Source organism: Talpa europaea (assembly GCF_964194135.1).
Source record: "Talpa europaea genome assembly, chromosome: 12".
Classification (NCBI taxonomy): Eukaryota; Metazoa; Chordata; class Mammalia; order Eulipotyphla; family Talpidae; genus Talpa; species Talpa europaea.
In genome coordinates, this window is record NC_140079.1 from 15,080,518 (window position 1) to 15,092,350 (window position 11,833).

An 11,833-nucleotide genomic window follows, 5' to 3' on the forward strand; every position below is an offset into this window, starting at 1 on the left:
TGTTTTAACCCCTAGATTAAAGAATTAAATGATGTATGTTAAATGCTAGGTGTTAAGAAAATATTTCAGCAAAGGCTCTCTCTTTGCTAGTTGAGAAATAAGTGGGTTAACAAACCTCATAAAATATATACAGTAGGCCAATGTAGTTTGTGGAGACTTGAAGCAATTTCAGTAAAGTCAGTGCATTCATTTTCATTGTACAAGTATTTGGTTTTGGCATTCAAAATAGCAACCTCATGTCTCCTTTTTGTTTCTATAGAAAATATAGACACTAAATAGCTTAAAATCTGTTTTCAAAAATTCTTCAGAATAGCTTTAGAATTCATGAAAATCATAAACACTTGGGATCAAATAGTAGAGAACTAGAAAACAGCCTTCTTCTGCAGACTTGATTTTTGACAGGCCAGCACTGTAGATGAGTGTGGTTACAATGGACTTTTAACATAGGTGCTCAGTTTCTCATATAAAAATTCTTTTGGAATACTGACTCTGCATCATAAATCAGTTTTATTTGGATTAAAGATTTAAATGTTGAAAAGAAAATATTAAAACTTAAAATCTCTATTGAAAAGAATCTGTTAGGGATAGGGGAGTGCTCTGAAATTTGACACAAAAAACAATTCATAAATGCAGAAGGTTTATAACTTCAATTATATTAAGATTAAGAATGTCTATTCAGCAGAATGCACCATGAGAAGAAGGAAAATATTCACAAACTGGAAGAAAAATATTTGCAACACCCACAACTGATAACATACTAATATCTAGAGCAAAGTTCCTCAACCTTGGCACTATTAACATGTTAGGCCAGATAATAATTCTTTGTTGTGGGGTCTGTCCTTCCTATTGTAGGATGTTTTATCATCTTCCTGGCCTCTACTTACTAGATGCCATTCCCTCTTCCCTACCCACTTGTGACCATCAAAAATGTCTCCAGACATTGCAAAATGCTTCCTAAAGGCCAAGTTTTTCTCCAATTGTGAACCAGTTATCTAAGGGGAAAAAAAAAATCTTACAAATTCAAAAGGCAAGGCGGTAGAAAAAAGGGCCCAAAACTTAAGTAGGCTAGGCCCTTCACAGAAAAGCAAATCCACACACAGGAAGAAATGCTAACCTCACTGGTAATCAGGACATATGAATTCAAATAATAGATACCATTCCCTGGATACAATTGGCAAAATTAAAAGTACCACAATAACAAGTGTTGGTAAGAATGTGAAACAATGAAAGAACGCTTACACATTGCTAGTACAAATTACCAGAACCACTCTGGGAAACAATTTGACATCAACTATTAAAATTCAAAGCCATGCATGCCTCTTGTCCAGCAATTCCCAAGTAGCTCTGAAAATCTTTTAACATTTTTACCAAAATATATGTGCAAAGCTTTATAACATGTTCAATAGCAAACGAAGCAGGAAACAAATGTATCAGCATAAAAATGATACATATTTGGATAGTCCCTCAATAGAACATGATACAGAAGTGAAAATATGGCTATACAGTATCATGGATGAATTCCAGGGGCATAATTTATAGGGTGAAAGGCAAAATCACAGAAAATATCAAATGTTACCATTTACACAAATTAGAAAATAATTTTGTGTAGGGAGATAAACATTTATCTGCTAAATTTGAAGAGCTTGTTGGTTTATTCAATGATTCATGAATTGGGGTGAACATCCCGGCTAGGAAGTAGAAAGGTGCTCTAAGGAATTGTGCAAAGTGGCAAGTTTTTCTAGTCAGAGAGTGGGACAATGTTGTTAGCAAAAGAAAAGAAAAGAGGGGCACATGGTCTATGGTAGAGGACTTTGGGCATCTTGGTGGTGGGTATGATATGGAAGAGGTGTGAACTTGTAGCTCTAAATCCTATACCATATTGTAAACCAATGTCACCTTATGAAAAAAAAAAGTTGTTAAAAATAAAGAAGGCTTCAAGTGAAGCCACCTTCCCTTAAGGAAAGGCAGAGGAGTGTCATCGTGCAGATGACACTTCACTAGTGCTGAACAGGAAACGCCAGATTGAGTGGGGTAAAATTTTGCTTTGAGGAGAGACCGAAACTGTAGTTAGATTAGGTGTTATGTTTTGATGGGCTTAGCATAAATGATTTCATTTTTGATCTGTTTCTCTGACAAGTCTCACGTTTTGATCAGAATTTTCCCCTAACTGAGCCATGTGATCAAAATTTAAGCAGCCAGTGCCACTCGCAGCTACCTCTCTGAGTTCTTGCAGTTCTGCTTATCCTCTGTATAGTATTCCCAGGTTATTTAGAGCATGGCTTTAGACTCATATTCCTCATTTTGATATTTGTCTTGTCACATGCTGGCCCATAAATTTTCTTCTTCTTTAGCTTTACTTTTTCTCACTCCCCGTGTAACTCTTTTCTTATTGTTTGTTTGTTTGTTTGTTTTACCCTATGTGTGTCTGGTTTTAGGGTTGTTCTGTGTTCTTAACTACTCAGGTGAGGACTTACAAACTGGTTCGAGTCCTTCACCTTTGCTTGAAACACCTCTGCCTGCACTTACCGCCCCTCCTTTCTAACCATAATTCTGTTGTCAGAGTCTAAGGGCTTCTTTTTTGGTTTCGCTTGTTGAATTACTTTTTTTTCTTTATATTCCTCCAGTGAGTGAAAATCATACAGTGTTTGCCTTTCTTTTTTTTTTTTTTTAAGATTTATTTATTTATTATGCAAGCACTGGGTACAGTCAGAAGCACGGGAGGGTGAGAGGATTCACCAGAGCCAGAGCCGGGAGCAGAGCAGGCAGAAGGACCGAAGTACACTGCTGAGGGAAGCAGTGGGCGGCAGGAGAGGTCTGCGCGCCATGTGGGACATGGCAGGGGAGCAGTCGGGGATCGAACCGGCGCCGCAGAGGCTGCGGGCAGCTTCGCAACCCAGCGCTCAACCGCTGCACCACTGGGGAGGCTCAGTGTTTGCCTTTCTCCCTCTGAGTTATTTCACTTGGCATGATCCCCTCAAGTTCCAGCCGTGTTGTCATAAATGGCAATGTTTCATCTCTTGCTATGGCTGTACATGCTTGTTTATCTCTATCACATCTTAATCCATGGGTCAGTCCTTGGTCACTTGGGTCGTTTCCATGTTTAGTGAATAGTGCTGCAGTGCATGTAGGGGTGCATATATCTTTTTTTTTTTTTTAAAGAGGCACGTATTTTATTCATTTATTTATTTATTTGTTTGTTTGTTTTTGTTTATACATGCACTGGGTACAGGCAGAAGCGCGGGAGGGTGAGAGAATTCACCAGAGCCAGAGCAGAGAGCAGAGCAGGCAGAAGGACCTAAGTACACTGCTGAGGGGAGCAGCGAGCGGCAGGAGAGGTCTGCGCGCCATGTGGGACATGGCAGGGGAGCAGTCGGGGATCGAACCGGCGCCGCAGAGGCTGCCGGCAGCTTCGCAACCCAGCGCTCAACCGCTGCACCACCAGGGAGGCCCGGGGTGCATATATCTTTTTGAATTAGTGTTTTCACATTATTTGATAAATACCCAGAAATGGGATTACTGACTCATGGTAGTTCTATTTTCAAATTGTAGAGGAACCGCCATACTCTTTTTTTTCCTCAGTGGCTTTACCTTATAATTTGAGGTAATCCTAATTGTTTATTTTTGCTGTTATTTCCTTAGCCATAAGGGTCAAGTATCCAAAAATATCTTTATCATGGATGTCATGGAACATCACCAGTGTTTTCTTCTATATATTTTATTGTTGCAGGTCTTACATCTAAATCTTCAATCCACTTGGAATTTATGTTTGTGCATGGGGATCCAACAGAGAGAGTGATCCAGCTTCTGTCTTTTTCATGCACCATCTAGTTGTCCCAACACCATTTATTAAAAAGACTTTTCTTTCCCCATTGAGTAGTCATGCCCGATTTACCATAAATTAAGCATTGATATATACATGGATTTATGTTTTGTCTTTTGATTCTACTGCATTGATCCATATGTCAATTTTTTCCCAGTTCTGTACTATTTGAAGTAAAGTCAGGTAATGTGATGCCTCCATTTCTCTCCCATTTTCTTAAGTTTGTTCTTGAGAGGCATTTATGGGTCCATAGACATTTCAGTATTTTTTGTTCAGTTTCTTCGAAGAATGTTGTGGATTTTTTTTAAAGGGTGAGAGAAGGGTCTGACAGGTACAGGAGGCTTTATTTTTTTTTTTTTAAAGATTTATTTGTTTATTTATTTATACAAGCACTGGGTATAGTCAGAAGCACAGGAGAGTGAGAGAATTCACCAGAGCCAGAGCGGGGAGCATAGCAGGTAGAAGGACCGAAATATACTGCTGAGGGGAGCAGTGGGCGGCAGGAGAGGTCTGCGCGCCATGTGGGACCCTCCTCCGGTGGCTGGGGAGCAGTCAGGGATTGAACTGGTGCAGCAGAGGCTGCGGGCAGCTTCGCAACCCAGCACTCAACTGCTGCGCCACTGGGGAGGCCCTGTTGTGGATATTTTATTGAAGATTGTGTTAAGTTTTTATATCACTATGGATAGAATGGTCATTTAGCAATGTAACTTTTACTCTGAACTCCTCTTCAGGTATCTTTTGCAGTTCTGCTGAATTGAGACTTGTCTTAGGTTGGTTTGTTTTTTGTTTCGATTTTGCAGTCCAGCACTTGTGATATATTCTTCTGTCACTTTGTTTTTTAGTTTTCATAGGTTGTAATAGGGGTAAACTTTCAGATTGCTTCCTTTGATCCTGTTCAAGTGACAGGAGAACTGGCACCTGCAAAGGGTAGTAGTTAGAAAGGAATTAGGCATTATGGCATCAAAGGGTTGGCTCCAGTGAGCATCAGGAATTCAAGCTCCCTGTGCGCAGTAGGTATGTGCTGGTGATCCTCCTCCTGGAGAGTTCCTGGGCCTAGATTTAGGTCTCCTGTAGTCTCTGGCCTCTAGGTTATGTTTGAGCACTAGATGCAGCACTGGATATGGATTATAGTTATATGGGGTCATAGGCTGGGAGCTAGGAGTTGTTTGTTTTTCAGTATAGAGCCTTATAGTGGGGTGTTTACTCTGGTTGTCAAGATCCAGATACTTAAATTCTGATTAATGAAAACATTCAGCTTTCTTGGTTTTGGCCTTGGGTAGGTGGGTGACAGGGGTTTTGAACATCACAGACTTGGGCTACAAAATATAGCCTTTTTCTGAGGACTTAGAAGTAATCTGCCCTGGCCCTCTTCACAGGTTCAGCCTCTGGCAGTTTTATATTGAAAGCCTCAGGCTCAAGCCAGTAATCACACTCTGCATCCCTGCCCCCAGACTTCTCCTATAGTGCGCCCTCTGGTCAGGACACCAACTCTGTCCACCCTCTTCCCTACTGCAGTGCCAAGTCTCCAGAGTTCCTGATGTATGTATGTGGCCCTGAGCCAACCACTGTAAGGAGGTTCCATATGGCAGTGACTGCTGCCACCTCATGAATTGTATTGCCCCAGGATTGCTGCAAACACAGTTCAATTAAAAATTTCTCCACACCTTCCACCAGACTGTTACTCCTGGGATATGCTATAGTTGTCTACTTATCTTTAAGGAGTTAATGACTTTATTCTGCTGCAGCTTAGTTGTGAATATACGGAGGAGGTAAATCTGGAAACTTCACTCTGCTGCTGTCTTGTCTGACTCTCCTCACCTATGTTTTCTTGTATGTATTTTATGCTTTTGAGCCTTCTATTCAAGTTTTTAACCCATTTTTGAATTGATTTTGGTCTAGTTTTATTCTTTTGCATGTGGCTGTACAGTTTTCCCAGGACCATTTATTGACGAGATTTCCTTTGGTTCTTGTATGCTTTTTTGGGTTCTCTGTTATCAGTTAGTTGTCTGTCTATGTTTGGAGATATGTGTGTGTGTCTGTATATATACATATATATGGATTTATTTTTAGACTCTTAATTCTATTCCATTCATCTTTGTACCTCATTTTCCCCCCAGCAGCATAGTTTTTTGATTACTGTAGTTTTGTAGAGTAGTCTGAAGTCAAAGGAGCATGATGCCTCCATTTTTTTTTTTTTTTACAGGATTGTTTTGGCTGTTTGAGGCCTCCTGTGCTTCCATACAAATTTAAGGATTTTTTTTTTTTTGTTCTATTTTTGAGTAGAATGCCATTGGGATCTGTAGGGTAGGTGAAAATTGTCATGATTTTCTTCCCCCCTGCCATTAGTATTACAGATAGACACCTGTGGGCTTGCACAAGTGCCTGATGGTGGACACCTGGAGTAGGGGGTGGGCACGCATAGGTAGGCCCAGCTGGGCTCAGAAACTGGGCATATAAGGGCGGAGTGACGGGGATGCCAGTAGAAACAGCAACAGCAGCAGAAGCTACAGCAGAGAAGAGCCCACAAGAGAACACTAGAGAGCCCAGAAAGAGTGAAGACTTGCCAGGGGCTGAGAGGCCTGCCAGCCTCTTGGGCCCCCAAGCCCCCCGCTTATCGTGACTGGGGATCATACCGGTGCTGCAGAGGCTGCGGGCAGCTTCGCAGACCAGCGCTCAACCGCTGTGCCACCAGGGGAGGCCTGAGAATGGAATTTCTTTCCATTTCTTTTTTTTTTTTTAATTAATAAATTTTATTTTTATATTCCCCATGCAATTGCAATCCCCCCATTCTGACCCCAATCCCTCCCCTCCCACCCCCCACCCCCCAAAAAGTGTCTCTGGTTCATAGTTTTTGTTGATTTTGATTTTCACTTTCTTATAGTTATTCATTTTCCTGGTCCCTTATTTAAGTTTTCTAGATCCCTGCTATGAGTGAGACCATCCGGTATTTTTCTTTTTCTTTTTGGCTTATTTCACTAAGCATGATCCCTTCCAGCGTCATCCATGTTGCTGCAAATTGCATGTGTTTATCTTTTTTGAATGCTGAGTAATATTCAATGGTATATATGTACCACATCTTCTTGATCCAGTCATCTATTTTTGGGCATTTGGGCTGTTTCCAAAGCTTAGCTATTGTAAATAGTGCTGCTATAAACATAGGGGTGCAGGCGTTCTTTGGAATTGATGTTTCTGTGTTCTTTGGGTAAATACCTAGGAGTGGAAATGCTGGATCCTGTGGAAGCTCTATGTTTAGTAGGTCCAGAAATCTCCACACAGCTCTCCATAGTGGTTGGACCAGTTTGCACTCCCACCAACAGTGCAGAAGAGTTCCTTTTTCTCCACAACCTCGCCAACATTTGTTGTTGCTATTTTTTTTAATATGTGCCATTCTCACTGGTGTAAGATGGTATCTCATGGTAGTTTTGATTTGCATTTCCCTGATTACAAGTGATGTTGAACATTTTTTCATATGCCTGTTGGCCATTCGCATTTCCTCTTCAGAGAAGTTTCTTTTTAGTTCCTCTGTCCATTTTTTGAATGGATTATTTTCTTTGTTGTTGTTGAGTCTCATCAGCTCTTTGCAGATTTTTGTGATCAGTCCTTTATCATTAGTGTTGTGTGCAAAAATTTTCTCCCAGTTGGTGGGGTTTCTCTTTGTTTTTGTTATTGTCTCTTTTGCTGTGCAGAAGCTCTTTAATTTGATGTAGTCCCAGCTGTTTATCTTTGCCTTCACTATCACTGCTTTGGGTGATGTGTCTGTAAAGATGTCTTTGATATGCAAATCACGTAGTGTTTCACCTATATTTCCTTCTATGTATTTTATGGTTTCAGGTCTTATGTCTAGTTCTTTAATCCATTTTGAGTTGATTTTTGTATATGGTGTGAGGTAGTGGTCAAGCTTCATTCTTTTGCATGTAGCGACCCAGTTTTCCCAGCACCATTTATTGAACAAACTTTCTTTGCTCCAATGCATAGTCTTTGCTCCTTTGTCAAAGATTAGTTGACCATAAATCTGTGGGTTTATTTCTGGATTTTCTATTCGATTCCATTGGTCTGTATGTCTGTTCTTGTTCCAATACCATGCAGTTTTGATGATTATGGCTTTGTAGTAGAGTTTGAAGTCTGGGAGTGTGATGCCTCCATTCCCTTCTTTTTTTTTCAGGAGAGCTTTGGCTATTCGGGGTTTTTTGTGATTCCATATGAATTTCATCAATAATTGTTCTATTTCTTTGAAGAATGACATTGAAATTTTGATTGGAATAGCATTGAATCTGTATATTGCTTTTGGTAGGATGGCCATTTTAATAATGTTTATTCTCCCAATCCATGAGCAGGGGATGTCTTTCCATTTCTTTGTGTCTTCTTCTATTTCTTTTAACAGTGTTTTATAGTTTTCTTTGTATAGGTCCTTTACCTCTTTTGTTAGATTTATTCCCAAATATTTGACTTTTTTTGTTTCAATAATAAAAGGGATGGTTTTTTTGATTTCTTCTTCTTCAGATTTATTGTTTGTATATAGGAAGGCTACTGACTTTTGCGTGTTGATTTTGTATCCTGCCACTTTACTGAACTGATTGATGAGTTGAATTAGTTTTTCTGTGGAGTTTTTGGGGTTCTCTATGTATATTATCATATCATCTGCAAAGAGTGATAGTTTGACTTCTTCTTTTCCTATTTGGATTCCTTGGATGTCTTTCTCTTGTCTTATTGCTCTGGCTAGGACTTCCAGTATTATATTGAAAAGCAGTGGTGAAAGTGGACATCCTTGTCTTGTTCCAGATCTTAATGGAATTGCTTTCAGCTTTTCACCATTGAGAATGATACTGGCTGTTGGCTTGTCATATATGGCCTTTATGATGTTGAGGTACGTTCCTTGTATCCCAAGAATTTCAAGGGCTTTTATCATGAATGGGTGTTGCACTTTGTCGAAAGCTTTCTCAGCATCTATTGATATTATCATATGGTTTTTATATTTCTTTTTGTTGATGTGTTGGATAACGTTGATTGATTTTCGGATGTTAAACCATCCTTGTGTCCCTGGAATGAATCCTACTTGGTCGTGGTGAATTACCTTATGGATACACTGTTGGATTCTGATAGCTAAAATTTTATTGAGGATTTTTGCATCAGTGTTCATTAGGGAGATTGGCCTATAGTTTTCTTTTTTTGTGTTGTCCTTGTTCGGTTTTGGTATTAGTGTAATGTTGGCTTCATAGAACGTGTTAGGTATTATACCTTCCTTCTCAATTTTTTGGAAGAGTTTGTGAAGGATAGGTACCAATTCATCTCTGAATGTTTGGTAGAATTCATTTGTAAATCCATCAGGTCCTGGGCTTTTGTTTTTGGGGAGGTTTTTGATTACCATTTCAATTTCGCTAATTGTAATTGGTCTGTTTAGGTGTTCTATTTCTTCTTTATTTAGCTTTGGGTGATTGTAGAGTTGTAGGAATTTGTCCATCTCCTCTAGATTGTTAAACTTGTTTCCATATAACTGTTCATAGTAGTTATTAATAATTCTTTTGATTTCTGCTGTGTCCGTTGTGATTTCTCCTCTTTCATTTATTATCCTATTTATTTGTGCTTTCTCCCTTTTTGCCCTTGTGAGCCTGGCAAGGGGTTTTTCTATTTTATTTATTTTTTCGAAGAACCAGCTCTTGGTTTCATTGATCTTTTGGATTGTTTTTTTAGTTTCGATTTCATTTATTTCTGCTTTGGTTTTTATTATTTCTTTTCTTCTACTGGTTTTGGGGCTTTTTTGTTGTTCTTTTTCTAGATCTTTGAGTTTCGAGATTAGGTTGTTTCTTTGAGTTCTTTCTTGTTTCTTGATGTGAGCATCTATTGCTGTATATTTTCCTCTTATTACTGCTTTTGCTGTATCCCATACATTTAGGAAATTGGTGTCCTCCTTGTCATTCAATTCAAAGAATTTTTTAATTTCTTCTTTTATCTCCTCGTTAGTCCAGTGGACTTCCAGTAGTGTGGGTTTCAATCTCCACGAGGTAGGAGAATACCTTGCCTTCTCTTTATGGTTTATTTCTAGTTTGATGCCTTCATGGTCAGAAAAGATGGTTGGTATGATTTCAATCTTGGTGTATCTTTGATGTTTGTCTTGTGCCCCAGTATATGATCGATCCTAGAGAATGATCCGTGTGCGCTTGAGAAAAATGTATACTCAGATTTTTTTGGGTTTAGTGTTCTATATATGTCTGTTAAGCCTAAGCACTCTAGATCCTTATTTAGAGCTTTGGTTTCTTTACTTATTTTTTGTCTTGTTGATCTATCCATTGTTGACAGTGGTGTGTTGAAGTCTCCCACTACGTATGTGTTTTCTCTGATGTCTGTTTTCAGAGATGCCAATAGTTGTCTGATATATTTTGGTGCTCCTTCGTTTGGTGAATATATGTTAATGAGTGTTATTTCTTCTTGAAGTATTATCCCCTTGATCATAATGTAATGACCACTGGGGTCTCTTTTTATCTTTTTAAGTTTGAAATCTGTTTTATCTGATATGAGTATAGCTGTTCCTGCCTTCTTTTTTGGTCCATTTGCTTGTAGAATTGTTTTCCATCCTTTAACTTTGAGTCTATTTTTATCTTTTGCAGCTAAATGTGTTTCCTGGAGACAGCAAAAGGTTGGGTTTTGTTTCTTAATCCAGCCTGCAACTCTGTGTCTTTTTATTGGAGAGTTTAGTCCATTTACATTTAGAGTTAGTATTGATATGTTAGCATCTGTATTTGCCATTGTGTTTGTCTTTCCTTTGATTTTATTTATTTATTCTTTTAATAACTTTCTTTGGCCTTCTTTTGTTGTTATTCGTCCCTCTGAGGTTCTGGCTTTAGGACTCCTTGTAGTATTTTTTGGAGTGGGAGTTTAGTCGCAATGAAATTCCGGAGTTTCTGTTTGTCTGGGAAGGTCCATATTCTTTCTTCAAAGAGGAAGGAGAGCTTTGCGGGATAGAGTATTCTTGGTTGGCATCTGTTTTCTTGGAGTCTGTTGACTATGTCCCTCCACTCTCTCCTTGCCCGTAGTGTTTCTTCAGAGAAGTCTGATGTCAGTCTGATTGGTTTCCCTTTGAATGTTATCTGTTTCTTCCCTCTTGTTAGTTTCATTATTTTTTCTTTGTCTTGGATTCTTGGGAGGTTTACTATTATGTGTCTTGCTGTATTTTTCCTTTCGTCATGGAAGTTTGGTGTTCTTCTTGCTTCTTGTATGTCAATTTTCAGATCCTTCTTAGCGTTTGGGAAGTTCTCTTCAATTATATCCATGAATATTTTCTCTGTTCTTACATCTCTCTCCTCTCCTTCTGGGATTCCTATAACTCTTATATTTCCTTTCCTCATGGAGTCAGATAGTTCCCGAAGTCTTTCTTCGGTCTTTTTCCTTCGTACTTCTCCTTCCTTTTCTGTTTTAGTTCTTTTTATTTCTGTGTCTTCAAGAGTACTTATTCGTTCTTCCATTTCATCTATTCTGCTTTCACTGCTTTTCCCAGAGTTCTTTAGCGTCTCCATTAATTCTTTGATCTCCTGCATTTCTTTTACTTCCCTCTTTAGGGACTCAATTTCATTCTTCTGGTCATTAATTATTTTCCCCTTATCATTGTTTTCCTTTATGACTTCTGTCAGTTTTTTAATCACAGCAATTTTAAATTCTCTATCTGTAAGGCTCAGAAGTTCTTCCAAGTTACTGTCGTTGCAATCTGGTAGATGGTTTTCTTTTTGCGGTGTGCTATTTTGCTGAGGAGTTGCTGGGTTGCATGTTGTTTTTCTACTCCCTACTGCCTGTTTTCTAATTTGCTGTATTCCTTGTGACACTGTGTTGCTGGTACTGGCCGGCATCTTGGGCGACCTTCCCAGCTCACCATTGGCTCCTCTGGGGAACTTCTGCTGGGTTCACAAGTCTCCAGCAAAGACAGGTCCCTGCTCTGTCTCCTCGGTGAGCCTTCTGCTGGGTTCACACAGTCTCCAGCAAGAAGGGTCCCTGCTGCAGAATGCCAGAGCCGGGGACGTGCTCCCC